This window comes from Quercus suber, unplaced genomic scaffold (genome assembly GCF_002906115.3).
Source record: "Quercus suber isolate HL8 unplaced genomic scaffold, Cork oak 2.0 scaffold_301, whole genome shotgun sequence".
NCBI classification, from domain to species: domain Eukaryota; kingdom Viridiplantae; phylum Streptophyta; class Magnoliopsida; order Fagales; family Fagaceae; genus Quercus; species Quercus suber.
This window is the reverse complement of record NW_027069757.1, coordinates 1-14,197: the sequence shown is the minus strand read 5'-3', so window position 1 is coordinate 14,197 and position 14,197 is coordinate 1. Positions and strand designations below refer to the sequence as shown.

Here is a 14,197-nt window from a genome sequence, read left to right as displayed (position 1 = left end):
AGCATGGCCGAACCTTCAAGAGCTCACCCACCATCGGTGGTGGTCTTCTCCTCTTCCTATGTTTTAATTTTCGGTCTATTTTTCTGTGTATGGCTGAAAAAGCTCTACATTTGTTTGGTTGGTTGTGGGTTTGAGAATTTGGTGTTTTGTTTGAGGATTTGAAAAATGGAGGTTCTTGTTTTGGGCATGGATTTTTTTTCAAAATTAATCTATTTGTGGGTTTTGGGTAGGCCGAAAAAAATGGGTTTTGATTTGGGTTTGTCGGCTATGATTTGTATGTATGTGAATCTAAGCATGTGTGTACAATTATTTTTGAAGAGAGAGAGAGAGAGAGAGAGAGAATGAGAGATTTGTATTTTGATTTGGTTTTGTGAGGGCTGGATATTTGAGAAGTGAGAAGAATGAAGGAGGAAGGAGTGAGAGAGAGATATTTGTTGTTGCTGAGAAAGGAGAGAGGAGTGCGTTGATGAGGTTTTGAAGAAAGAGAGATTTAATGTTAAGAGTTAACGGACGTTATTCATTAAATTGGTAATTGACAGGTGTCACTCTAATTTTTTGACACGTATACCATTATGTAGGAAGTACTGCAATCTTGTTTGTAGCAAATCCTTGCTAAAAAAAAAAGTACAAAGCGAATTGGGATGTGTAAAGTCAAATAACAAGGATTTTTTTTTGAACAATTAATAATATATTATTATTAATAATGATTAAAAACAAAGTTGTGGTCAAATTATATAGGAGAATCGCCTTTATTCAAAACTCGATGATGATGCAAAGAAAATTAGTGAGCCAATTATCCAAATGAGGGGTGTTAGTGTAGGGAATTAACACGAAATTCCCAACATATGAGAAACAAATATATATATATATATATATTAGAGAAAACACACACTAAAGAAAAAATAATCACATACACAAGACAGTATTTACGTAGTTCAGCAATTTGCCTACGTCCACAAAGTTGCAGGGATTTCACTATTATTAGGAAAAAAAAAAATACAAGTGCAGCAGTACAATTTCTCTCTCTCTCTCTCTCTCTCTCTCTCTCTCTCTCTCAAAACTACATCAAGAAAAACCTAATCACCAAAATAACAGTTTTTATATCCTGCGCATAGGATTCACAATGGGCTACAAAGTCTTTGATTTTAATGGGTTAAATGGATGGGTTGGATTATTAAATAAGTTGGGTGGGTAATGGGTAAATAATATAAATTTAAACGGGTAATAAATGAGTTAATGGGTAGTTATATACCCGACTTATTTAAGACCCAATTCAAAATCTACCAAACCCGCCTAATTGCTACTCCTATTCTTGAGAAACACAATCAATTTGGCTAAAGTGGCACCATGAATGCATATTCATGTTTTTTGGTCTAAGCTTTGGCAACTGTTTTGTCAATTTGCAGTATTTTCATATGGCTGCATGGTTGGGTGAGATTCGGTGTCCTAATTTTGGCTTCTGTTTGGTTTTGTTTCTCTTACTACGGAATTTTGGCATTGTCACAACAATAAAATAATATAGAAATCTCACATTCCGTATAACCTTTCAACCTTAAAAGTTGAGTTATTAAAAATTTGCAAAATTGCATTGCAAATTTTATTATCTAAGCAGTTGGAAGTGAGATCTTCAGTAAAGTATAAAAACATATGCTGAATATAGTATAAATAACCATACTTTAGATAGAACGTAAATAAATTCAAACTTCCACAAACAGAAAATTGCTTAAGTGAAAATTTTGCTTACTTTATGTCTAATTAACAACATGTCATTGAAACAATTTTTTCCATCTGAATACGTACCATTGTCTTCCTGTTCCCTTTAAGAAAATGCTTGAGAAGCTGCTTGCTAGAATTTCTGTTCGACCCAATCATATATCTGATCAACTAATTGACAAATCTTTTTAAACAAGCTACATACTGCATTGAGTACTAAATTAACTGTGTAGTAAACACACAGATAAATTAGTTGGTACAAATGACGTACCCCTAGGATCAGGATTGGGCATAAATTAACCATGAATAGCCAAAAGGGAGAGATGATTATTGCAAAGAGTAACTCAATAGCAATAATTCCAGAAACCAAACAAATGAACCTCAATATGGGAAGGTATCCAGCATCTTGAGGTTGTAGTTTTATCCCCATATATGCAATGTGATGGACGATTGTAGCCATGAAGAAAAGCAAGATGATAGCAAAATGTGTATGAAGTGGGGAGACACCCAAGACTTGGAAGTGTAAACCAATTAATGCAGTTGGAAACAAGGCGAGTTCACCAAGAAGCGAGTGAAATGCTTCAATGAAATATAGTGCTTCATCACTGGCACATACACAAACAAGAAACCCTTCAGCTTTAATATTACTTTTTCACCCAAACATAAGAAAATCATAATCCACTTAACTTTCAAAAAAATAAAAATAAATAAATCCCTTCAGCTTTATTAGGTTTCTCTCCCAAACCTACCGCAATGAGTGCAATTCAATGTGAAGAGATGAAGAAGCCACTAACAATATTATTTCATTCACCCTTACTACAAAAATTAATCTTTAACAATTTGTCCCATCAAGAATTCATAAAATTCAGTATTTATATGCATGTGTGACTGTGCAGTTGTGATTTTGTAATAATTGAAGTCATTCAATAAGCCATAGGTCTAACATAGGACTTACTGTTCCTCATCCATGAATTAGTGTTGATGTTGAAATCTAAAAAACAAAAACCAAGCCTTAGTCCCAAAACTTTGAAATTGGCTAGGGATCCTCAACAAACTAATCAAGGATCCTCATTTGTAATATTCATCCATTTTTGTAAAAATTTCAAACTATAGTTTTTTATATTTGTTTTATGTTTTTTTTTCGTCTAAAAAGTGCTTTCCTAATGGCAAATGGAGAGGTAGCATACTGAAACTTAACAAAGCTAATCTCAGTTGGGTAAAGTGCTCTAACTTTTGAACCATGGGCAGGCAAGGTAAAAATAGGCCTAATCTCAAGTGGGTTACTTGCAGCTACCCCAAAAATACCTCTACTAAAACTACTTCATAGAACATTGCTGTCATAAAGGGCAATATGAAGAAAGCATAAAAAGAAATTTTCTTGGTTGTGAGAATCTGGAAAGCAAAAGGAAGATCAGAAGTAGAGATTTCCATTGAAAATTGCAAGTATATTTGAAAGAAACTAAAGAAAATTTATGGAAGCAGATTTGAACTATGGTTTTCCTCATAAAGGAGACCAGTCAATGCCACTAAACTATAAGACTCTTGGCATTCAAAGTAAATCGTATTAGAAGTGATGAACCTCTTATTGTTAAAAGACATGCACAAACCTAGAGCTTGGGCTTTCTAGGCTAAGTTTAGCGAAGGCTAACATCATGGATATATGATAATTTAATAACACAACCAGACAGATTTGAAAGAAACTAAAGAAAATGTATGGAGGCAGATTTAAACTATGGTTTTCCTCATAAAGGAGACCAGTCAATGCCACTAAGCTAGAAGACTCTTGGCATTCAAAGTAAATCGTATTAGAAGTGATGAACCTCCTATAGTTAAAAGACACGCACAAACCTAGAGCTTGGGCTCTCTAGGCTAAGTTTAGTGAAGGCCGACATCATGGATATATGATAATTTAATAACACGACCAGGCCTTGCTAACATAAAAATCTTAAAGGAGCCCAACCCCTGGGCTGAATTTGGGAACATGTATTTAGATTTAGAATTTGGATTTCAAATCAATAAGGGGATTTGGAAATCATTATTTTGCAATTCATGGGTTTTTAATCCCTTGTTTTGGATCATTTATATGGTTACTAGGAGTTCAACATCAGGGGCATAAACTCTAGTCAAAATCTCAAGCATTGACTATCTTAAACCAACAATCATAACAAGAAACCCAACTGGCAAAGGAATAAAACCCATCTCTTCTTCCTCTTTTTTGCATCTCATTCATACTATGTTTTTGTTGGATGCACAAATCTTGTCTATCATTGGCCTTAAATATCAGAGAAGCTTGAAAAACTTAAAAGAAAACATAAAACCATGCTAGTACAGAAAAAAACCTTTTCCCCTTTCCTTCCTGCTAATTTTTATACTAATCTGAATATGCCCCAACAATGATAATGGGCAACTCTTTTCTTAAATCTTCAAAGAGCACAAAAACAACCAAGCAAAACAACACATACCCCCTTCTCCTTGAAAGGGGAAATTGTGACTATTTGATAGAGAAATTATGTGGGGTTTTATGGTTTTCATAGGTAAGAGTTAGGGCTTAAATTGGGGTTGTTTAGAAGAAGAAAAAGATAGATATTAACAGTGCTCAGAATTGACACCAGAATTTAGCCCGTAGGCTTGTTCCTGCACAAAGCTTGGTAGTGGGCAAAAATGCTTCTTTTTTTTTTTTGGATAAGTAAGAAAGATGCATATTCAAAAAGCTACTTTATGCATGAAAAGCACAAAGCAGACCAGAAATTACAAAGAAGAGAGAAAGAACAAAGAAGAAAATTAATTACAAAAAAGGTGAGAACTAAGCTACTTGGCTACAACTTATTTTGAATTTTGAAGTAATAACAAATTCATCTTCTATGGCTGCATCAAACCCCTAAAGAAAAGTGACTCTATAAGTAAAACATACCATGAATTGAGCAATAATTAAGAAACCCAATTCATATAAAACAAATGCAAAATGAAAATGGACAGCCGAAAAAAGAAAATTTCAATTATTCATAGCCTCTAAAGATAAACTTGCCTTCCATCTTCAACCAAACCAATAAGTTTAACAATTACGCATCAATAAATATCATAGACCTAAGATGTTTAACTAACCCTACTAAATAATCCCTTCTAAATAATCCAAAATTATGCATATCCAGAACTGAAGCTAACTCCTAAGCACAATGAGCTTTACAGGCACATATACAAACATATTTATACAAGAACCCAAATTTGTTTGATAGGCGATAAAAGAGCTACCAAAATTGAAACCTTCAATCTGATCACTAAATTAAAAGCCAAATTAACGTTGAAAATGTTAGAGAAAAAAAGGCAATAAATCAATTATTATGTAACAAAAATTGATCCAAGTAACAATCAAATTTGCAAAATTGAAAAACGATGGAAGAGAGAGCTTAAAGCTAGAACCCAAACCTGTTCAGTCGGTTATAAATTGCTTCCAAAATTGAATCCTTCAATCTGATGGCTAAGCCCAGAGCCACATTTAAGCTGAAACTTGCAGAAAACAGAAGACAAAAAAAATTAATTATTAAATAAAAATTGATCCAATCATCCAAGTAAGAATAAATTATAAAATAAAAATAAAAAACAAACAAACAAAGGAATAGAGCTAATAAACCTAGAAGCCAAAACTGTTCAATCGGCCATAAAAAGCATTCAAACGAGGGATTTGGGTTTGGATCCAAACTCTTAAATTCACATTTCTTAACATGCCATTTTATGGCATCCCAGACCTCAAATAACAAAACGGTTGACACCAATTTCGCAGCAACGAAGCTGCTCACAACGCTTCTATCCGCTGCCGAAGCCATACCCATCAAATATTATTAGAATTTGACGGTTGACACCCATGGCAAACTTGTTCGAAACAAAGGAAGTACAAGCTCTCCTTGTCGGAAACTTAAGTGGTCCGTGACTAATAACCATATCCATAAACGGAGAGCGCAGGAGGTAGAGAGGAGGAAGATAAGTATTGTGAGAGAAGAGAGTGGAGAAGTTTTTAGGCTTTGATCGCAAACCCAATTTGTTAAGGACAATGTTTCTCCAAAGAGAAAATGCCTCCAAACTCTTTTTAGCATATTTTAACTTGAACACCCCAAATTTTCCCTCAAATAAGATGTTGTTTACTCTTCGTCAATAAATTTTTTAAATACATAACTCTTGGGCCAAAAATTTTAAATTCAAATATTTGATTAATGGTATAATTAATAATTTTTTTATTTTCTTAAAATTTTACAAGTACAGATGATCTAATAATACATCCAATAAAAGAAAAAGGGAAAAGTTTAACAATGTTGATGTCGACTTTGGCAAGAAGACCTGAAAATAGGAAGAAGAAAAGTTAGTAAATTGAGAAGAAAACCATTAAACCCGAATAGTATGAATAATGGACCATAGCCCTACAAAATAACAAAAGGGCCTCAAATAAATTAAGTGGGCCCAAAGAAACCCGAAGAAAGAAGTGGTAAACCCAAGGGCATTATAAGAAATAGAAAACAAACAAAAATCGGCCAAAGGAAAGAATCAAGTAAATAGGGGTTGGTGGGAAGGCCCAGAAACCCCGAAAGTAAAGTATATGGTAATTTGGGCTGGAGAAGCCCAAAAGACTTAGCAAAAGCCCATGTGAATGAAGAACTGGAATGGATCAAGAATGCCCAAGGAAATGAAACAGGCCGAGGATGCCCAAAAAAATAAAATAGACCAAGAAAGCCTAGAAGCGATAAAATGGGCCAAGGAAGCTCAAAACAGCATGAGTACTAGCCCAATGATAATGTTGGGCTATTAGAATTGAGCAAAAGGAAAGCATACAGCAGGCCCAAAAGAGGCCCAACAAGCACAAGTCAAATATTAGCATGGCAGGAGTATTAACCACCCTAATAAAGAGGGTAAGGAATGGAATGGAAAAAAGAAAGGCCCACGATCAAGCAAGACCCAGCCCAGAAAAGAAGTAAAACATAAAGAATGAAAGTTAGGAGACTCATCCACGCCACAAGAGGTTAAGAACAAGTAGCATAACGTGCAGATAAGCCCTCAGGTCATGGAAAACGCATGAACAACGGACAAGCCATGGACACTCATGGAAGTGGAGCACACATAAGGCTTAGGCACCACTAACTTGTACCCAGTCAATACAAGAGTGGTGGGCCAGGGGTTAGGGGTAAAAGAGGGTATGGTTTGGCGATAGGGAGAAGGGGAAAGCTTATTCTGGAGTTCCTGCTCAAGCTCTTTTAGGGGAAATGTCCTACTAGATGACATACCACCCAAAAGAGAGAAGAGATGAGTTGGAATCACTAGGTGCATACCATGAGGGATAGTGAGAGAGAATGTTTACCCTTATCCGGATGGGAATGCCACGGTGAGTAAGCAAACAAAATAAGACTCTTTGTTTGGAAATGGGATGTGGCATGGCCTGCACAATAAGTAGTGATGGCTGGGCAGCTGACAGACTAGGGGGTGGTCTGGGAAGGACACCTATACCAGGACAACAGCGATTAAGGGGTAAAATAGTAAAAACCCGTCACGACGAGCAATATAAAAGGGGCCTCAGCTGTGTACAATGAAGAACAACGGAACAAGGGAAGGGAGCAAGATAGAACAAAGAGAAAAGGAAGCAAGAAAAAGAGTGAAAGATAGAACAGAAAACTTAGAAAAGAAAAAGGAATTTGAGAGAAAAAACAAAGAGGAAGCAATAGTATGATAGTGGGCATGCACTAATAAGCTATTATTTCTCTCCCTTTAAAAGCCTATCCTGTAGTAAGGGTTAAGAAATTTGAGGATAAGTCATTTAGGTCGATTCTCTCAAAGTGGGTAATTTCCGTGGCAGGATTTCCCTGTGAGATTACCCACATTGAAGATTGGTTCCCTTTCTGGACTTAACTCCGTAGAGAAATCAAGCATGGCAGATTGACCATTCTTTCTTTATTTTATTGATCAAGCATTATTGTGATTTCCTTTTCTTTATTGTTATGTTGCATTTATATTGCTACATTACTTCTTCCTTTATTAAGATCATGGTTTAGTATTTTCCATTTTCTAGCAAACAATAAGCATTTTCTTTTTATTGTTGTCATATTACACCTGCTTGCCATAACTTTTTTGTAACAGTTTTCTCTGCTATGGGCACGTGACCAGAGTTTTAGCAAAGGGGCTCTAGTTTGTACACAAGCTGGCTTCAGGTGTGTTGCAGTTAAGCCAGTCCTGACTCTCCTACCCAGAACCATTGGGCCATAGCGCAGTAGGAGACAACACAGCCTGCAATTGCTAAAAAGGCCCACCACAAACAACAAGCTATAACTTCACTTAATTTCTTTTTATTAGAAGTGAATTTTGATAAATTCACCGTTAGATTACATTTTCTTTTTATATCCTCTAAGTTTGCAAAATTTCAAGTTTTTTATTTTCTAAAATTATGCATAAAGATTAAGTTAATAGATCATATAGTAAATGAAATCGGTTTGACAAAATTTTTTACATATATGTTAATAACATAAAAAACATACAATTCAATGATTAGATTATCGAAATATGTAATTATGCTAATTTTTTAAATGGGAATTGTAGCATTAGGCTACAAATAAGTTTATAGTCGCCAACGGGGGTTGTTTCAGTTGGCAAGGCTCGAATGCTTCGCTCAAAAGGCCTAGGTTCGAGTCCTGCTACCAGTAATCCTCCTTAGTCAACGATCTATAAGTTAAATGTAAGTTCTCTCTAAGGTCTGCGACTTTGCCTGGACCTGGTATGAGGTAGTCTCTCCTCTCCTAAATTTTTTTCTACAAAAAAAGAAGAAGAAGAAGAAGAAGAAGAAGAAGTTTATAGTCAAATTATGGGTTTCAGTTGCAGTTAGCTCAACTGGTAAATTCTTTTGTCATCAAATAAGAAATCTTTTGGATTCTATCGCAATATACATTAAAAACCAATTGGTGTCTTGATCTGGTGATAAAGGGCACACATCAAGAGCGGACGTTATAAATTGTTACTCTACCTCTCAAAAAAAAGTTCATAACCAAACTTTGTCCAAATTATCCAAACTAGTTCGGAAATAAACCTTTTTTCAATTGGTAATGAGAATATTTGTTAATTTTTCTTAGAGAATATGGAAAAAAATTTGGGATTTCAAATATTTTCCAGCTTTCTTAGAGATAGAGAAAGAAAGAGAGTGTGTCTGTTTGAAAATATCTTATTTAGCTTTTTGCTAAAAAAAAATTGATCAAAATGTGCTAAAGTATACTTGTTCTTTTAAAAAGTGAGAACAAAAATGAAGTTTTAAAAAACTGTACATAAAAACTAAAAAACTAAAAACTGAACTTATAAGCTCAACCCAGACACTTAAAATTATAGTTGTTATTTGCTGAAATTAAATAGAAAAAGCTTTTTTAGCGAGATCTATAATGTGTGAGACAAAGAGAGATACTTGCGAAGAATGAGTAGAATGTCTTATGCATATAAAAACAAGAAGTGGGTAAAGGTGGTGACGATGTTGGTGGTGTGGTATTGTGGCTTACAAGTAATATTACAGTTACAAATTATTTTATAACATTTTTACAAACTGTTAATGTGGCCAACCTTTTATTGGTTTTTATTTAGACCCACCATTAATATCATTTTTTTTATTTATCAATAACCACTCATCACATTAGCAATTTGTAAAAAATTTTGTAAAAAAGTTTGTATCTCTAGCATGACTCGTGGCTTATTATTGGTTGATTGCTGACTTTAAAGGTTTTCACTTCTATGATCTAACACAACAAGGAGTGATGGTCTCTTAGAATGGGTTAGAGGAGTAATCAAAAATTCTATAACCACAAACTTTTATCTAATTTTTGCGAAGTCAATTATCTATGTGACTGATAATAAATATGGTAGGTTTATGTGAAAGTTACAAATAATTTGTCATAAGTTACAAAAAAGTTGAGATTTTTTTTTTTTTTTTTTAATTCACACTTACAAATATTTTATTTATTTTTCTTGATGTGGATATTTTGATTTTTAAAGTTATTAATGTGCCTTTTTTTAAAGAAATAACAAATAGTTAAAAATAATAGAAATCAAATTGATTGAAAAAAAAAAATGAAAGCGATCCCAAAATTATAATTTCACTGATTTCCAATTTGTTGGCCTTAGCCACTAACTAGTATGGTAAATAGAGATAAGAATTCCATGGGGAGACTTTAAGGGTGTGTTTGGTAGAGTGAATTTTAGGGAGGATGAAAAAAAAAAAAAAATGAAGAATGAAAACTTTTTGGAGGATGTTTGGTTGAGCAGAGAGAGGGGAAAGAGACAGTGGAGTTGAGTGTTTTCTCCCCAGGCCCATCAAAAAGTTTTCTCCCCAAAATGGGGAGAAAAGTTGGGGAGGGGGAAGTCTAATGGGTAAATAATGAAAATGCCCGTATGCACTTACACATAGGCTTTGTTTAGTATATTGTTTTTTTCCCCCCTTCTTTTTCTTATTCATCTAGTTCCAGTTTTAAGTGTTTTTTTTTTTTTTTTTTTTTTTTTTTTTNTATATTGTTTTTTTCCCCCCTTCTTTTTCTTATTCATCTAGTTCCAGTTTTAAGTTTTTTTTTTTTTTTTTTTTTTTTGGTTTGTGCTATTTATATAAAAAATTTAAAAGTCCATGCACAATTTTTTTAATAAAAAAAAAAAGTGTGTTACTATTTTGTTTTATTGAATGGGGATATAATTGTAAATTTCTATCAACTTCATTTTCCCATCCTCTCATTTTTCTTCTCAACCAAACAAATAAGTTTTTCATCTCTCCACTTTCCATCCTCCCAACCAAACACAAATGGATGAAAACTAAATTTCTTCCATCCTCCAACTTTTCTATCTTCTCCCTATTTTTTATCATCCCATTTTTCCACTCCTCCAACCAAAGTTTTTCTCACCCACTAACCTTTTTTCCCCCTATTTATCTATAATTCCATCTCATATTCTGTTGGCTTTGAAGTGAGCCTCAGGAGTCCCACATATTACATTGCAAAAAATCTAGTACCACAAAAAAATTATCACTTTTGTCACTATTGTTCTTGTAACAAATTCTGAATTGTGGAAAAAAAATGATGGATTTATATGAAAATAATAGGCAACTAGTCACAGTAATTATGGTTTTTATGCGGTAGTAGAATTACTCACAGGAAAGGGGCGGAGCTATGTTGAAGTGTGGGGGCACCATGGCCCCCCCAAAATTTTGAAAATTTTTAAATATATATAATTATTTTAATGTTTTCAAAATTTATTCTATAAAAATAAGAGTTTCCCCCCAAATATTTGAATTAGTCCAATGATGCTCTCAAACAAATAATTGGTCTAATAGTTATAGAGATATAACTTTATTTTTCAATTTTTTTTTATTGTAAAATGTGCTATTATATCTGTTAAATATTTGATAAAGTTTGACATTAAATATGTTTGAATTTATCTTTTTTAACTCGTTATGTGGCAATTAATAAGTCATTGACTCATTAAAAAAATCTTATCACTAAAACTACACATGAAATGTGTCTTTATTTGCCACATAATAAGTTAAAGCAAAATAGTTTCAAATATGTTTGGAGCCTAACTTATTTTAATGTCTTTAGTTGCATGTTTTTTAAATTTTCATTAGTTCAATTGAAAGATTTTTTTACTTATTGTAGTATAAAATTTGATAGTTTGTATTTAAAATGAAACTTTTTAAGAATTTCACTATGAAAATGGAAAAAGTAAATTTTATTTTATGAAAAATCGCCATCAAACATAATGTTGATTGAAAATACTAAACTTTTTTTTTTTGTTGGGTGAGTATATATATATAACTTATCAAACAAAAAAGTGTATATATATACATGTGTGTTTATATATAATAAAAAAAACGTGTGTGTATATATATATGTATATATATGTATGTATGTATATGTAAATTGTCATGATAAATATATCAGTGCCACAACTTGACCTTCAAACAAAAATTCTTAGCTCTGCCTCTAGAGAGTAGAGACTTTTAGCCAGCATCTTCTTGTCTGCGACCACCCCTATACGGGCAGTACCTCATATTTATTTGGCCAAAATAATTATTAGTCCATAAGACCTCAAAATATAGCGAAATACACCTCAAATGGTGGATTTCCTTAACGTCTACGTCACAAAGGAAAAGAGGAATTAAATAAATTAAACACATCTCTTTCGTCCTTCTTTTTTCCATCTCATCCCCACAACGTTTTTGTTTGATTCACAAGTCACTTGTATCATTGGTCATCTTTGCCTTTTGTCTATTCTAATGGAAACACTCGGAATCCATAGATAAATAAAAATTCTGGTAACATAAAGACTAGAGATAATAAAGAAACCCAATTCATATAAATAAAATGCAAAAATGAAATGGACACCCCAGAACAAAAGCAGAAAATAGAGAGTCAATGATAATCTTTTATTTTTTTATTTTATTTTTTTATGGGAAGTCAATGATAATCTTGACTTCCAACTTCAACCATTAATTTTAACTATTACTCTCATAAAAAAAGTAACAATTACATATCAATAAATATCATAGACCAAATATGCTTTATAAATAGTTTCCTATGCATATCCAGAAGCTGACACCTGAGTTCGATCAGCTATACAAGCACATATACGTACATATGTAAACATATTTATACAAGAACCCAAACCTGGTCAATAGGTGATAAAGAACTTCCAAAATTGAACACTTCAGTTTGTTTGCTAAATTCACCATCGCATTTGAGTTGAAACTGATAGAAAGCAAAAGAAGAAAAAAGAAAAAAGAAAAATCAAATTTAAAACAAAAATTAATCCTAGTTGAAAACAAAAATCCTATATCGGATTTATAGTTTAGACACTTTTTTTTTTTTTTTTTGATAGAATAGTTTAGACACCTTATTAATAATTAACAACGCGAAATGTTTCAAAAAAAAAAATTTAACAATTCGAAACAAATAAATACAGTTAATCACACACTATAATCAAAATAATAAAAATATAACTCATATATATATATATATATATATCATAGATAATAAACTAAAGCAGTAAAAACTATTGTGAGACAGAGAATGGTCCAATGGAAAAATCACCATAGAGACAAAGACATTCCGATAGAATAAATCACTAAAGAAAAACAATCACAAATTCAAATGACTTGCAAAACCTTTATAGCTTAAACTTACAAAATCCGTACAATCATCTCGCTTGCCTTCCTGGCACAGTAATTCTAGAACCTCTGAAATCCTTTTTTTAGTGATCCCCTTTGAACCATAACTTCTGGGACCCCAAGATTTCAACCTCACAGCAAAATGGGACTAAAAATATGAGTCGGGTTAATAAATGGGGTATATTTTCAATGAAGCAATAGGCATGGGTTCTTTTAATGATCTTGGTATATCATGGTGATACAGAAATAAACTAAGGCACAATATTAAAAAAAAAAAAAAAAATAGAGAGAGAGAGAGAGAGAGGACGCTTGGCTTAAGACTTAAGAATCGCTCACTCTTGTTGATTTTCAAACAGCACAGGAGTTCAATAAAAGCTCTTTCATTTTTCACTGGCTTTTGAGTACCTGAACAAGAAACTCTTTCTTGTTGCTTTCTACAAAAATGGCGACAAGTTTAGTAATTAGCATAATGAGCCTATTGTTCCGATGGAGAGAAAAACCCTGTACCAAACACTGAGCTCAATACTAGGCTTCACAACCTCAGCCCCATGCCCCAAAAACCCAGCCTCTCTCTATTTTGCTTTTCTTCTTTTAACCTCTAACAGCACACCTACATAAAATCCCCAACCTCCTCTTTTGTTCCCACAGCTCATTCTCTCCTCAAGCTCCGCAGAAATTAAATGCTCTCACTTCAATCTGATTTGGCACATGAGATAAGACATTTCCAGCAACTTCCTTCAGAAGTTTTGCATGGGTTTCAAAATCTTATAAGCTTGCCAGAGCAATGCTCTAGCAAGGGGAAATATATATATATATATATACACACCACACATTCGATGCATGATATACCCCCTTGCAAGGAGGCTGCCTCACATATATATATATATATATATATAGATACAGGCCAATTAAAATCCTAACCCAAGTAATAATTAAATTTGAAAATTGAAAAACATAGGAATAGAGAGATTGAACTTGTATTCCAAACCTGTTCAATAGGCCATAAACAGCTTTCAAAATTATAACTTTCAATCTGATCACTAAGCTTCCAGCCTCATTTGAGGTTAAACTGATGAAAAAAGAAGAAGAAGAAAGAAAATCATGTTCAAATAGATTCAAGCAACAATCAAATTTGTACGTGAAAATATATATTTCTTCAAGAATCGGGCGTGCATCTGCCCATTGATACTATGTTGTCGACACCGAGAAAGCAAAAGTTACTAATCGTTCTTGGACACCTTCTGGCTATTTATTGAGCTGCCAAAACATGGTGACTAAGATAACCGCAATGACTCAGATATATACCAAAAAAACTTCGAATGAGAATTC

General features: G+C 33.2%; 1 long non-coding RNA gene across 1 annotated transcript; it reads right to left on the bottom strand.

Annotated features, from left to right (window-relative positions):
• Nucleotides 1–1,723: 1,723 nt before the first annotated feature.
• Nucleotides 1,724–5,890, bottom strand: LOC136071310 (uncharacterized). The gene is made up of 3 exons (XR_010632578.1): nt 5,342–5,890; nt 5,137–5,211; nt 1,724–2,318 (listed from the first exon to the last, which is right to left on the bottom strand). It is a non-coding gene; the product is annotated as an uncharacterized LOC136071310 (long non-coding RNA).
• Between the last annotated feature and the right edge of the window lie 8,307 nt (nt 5,891–14,197).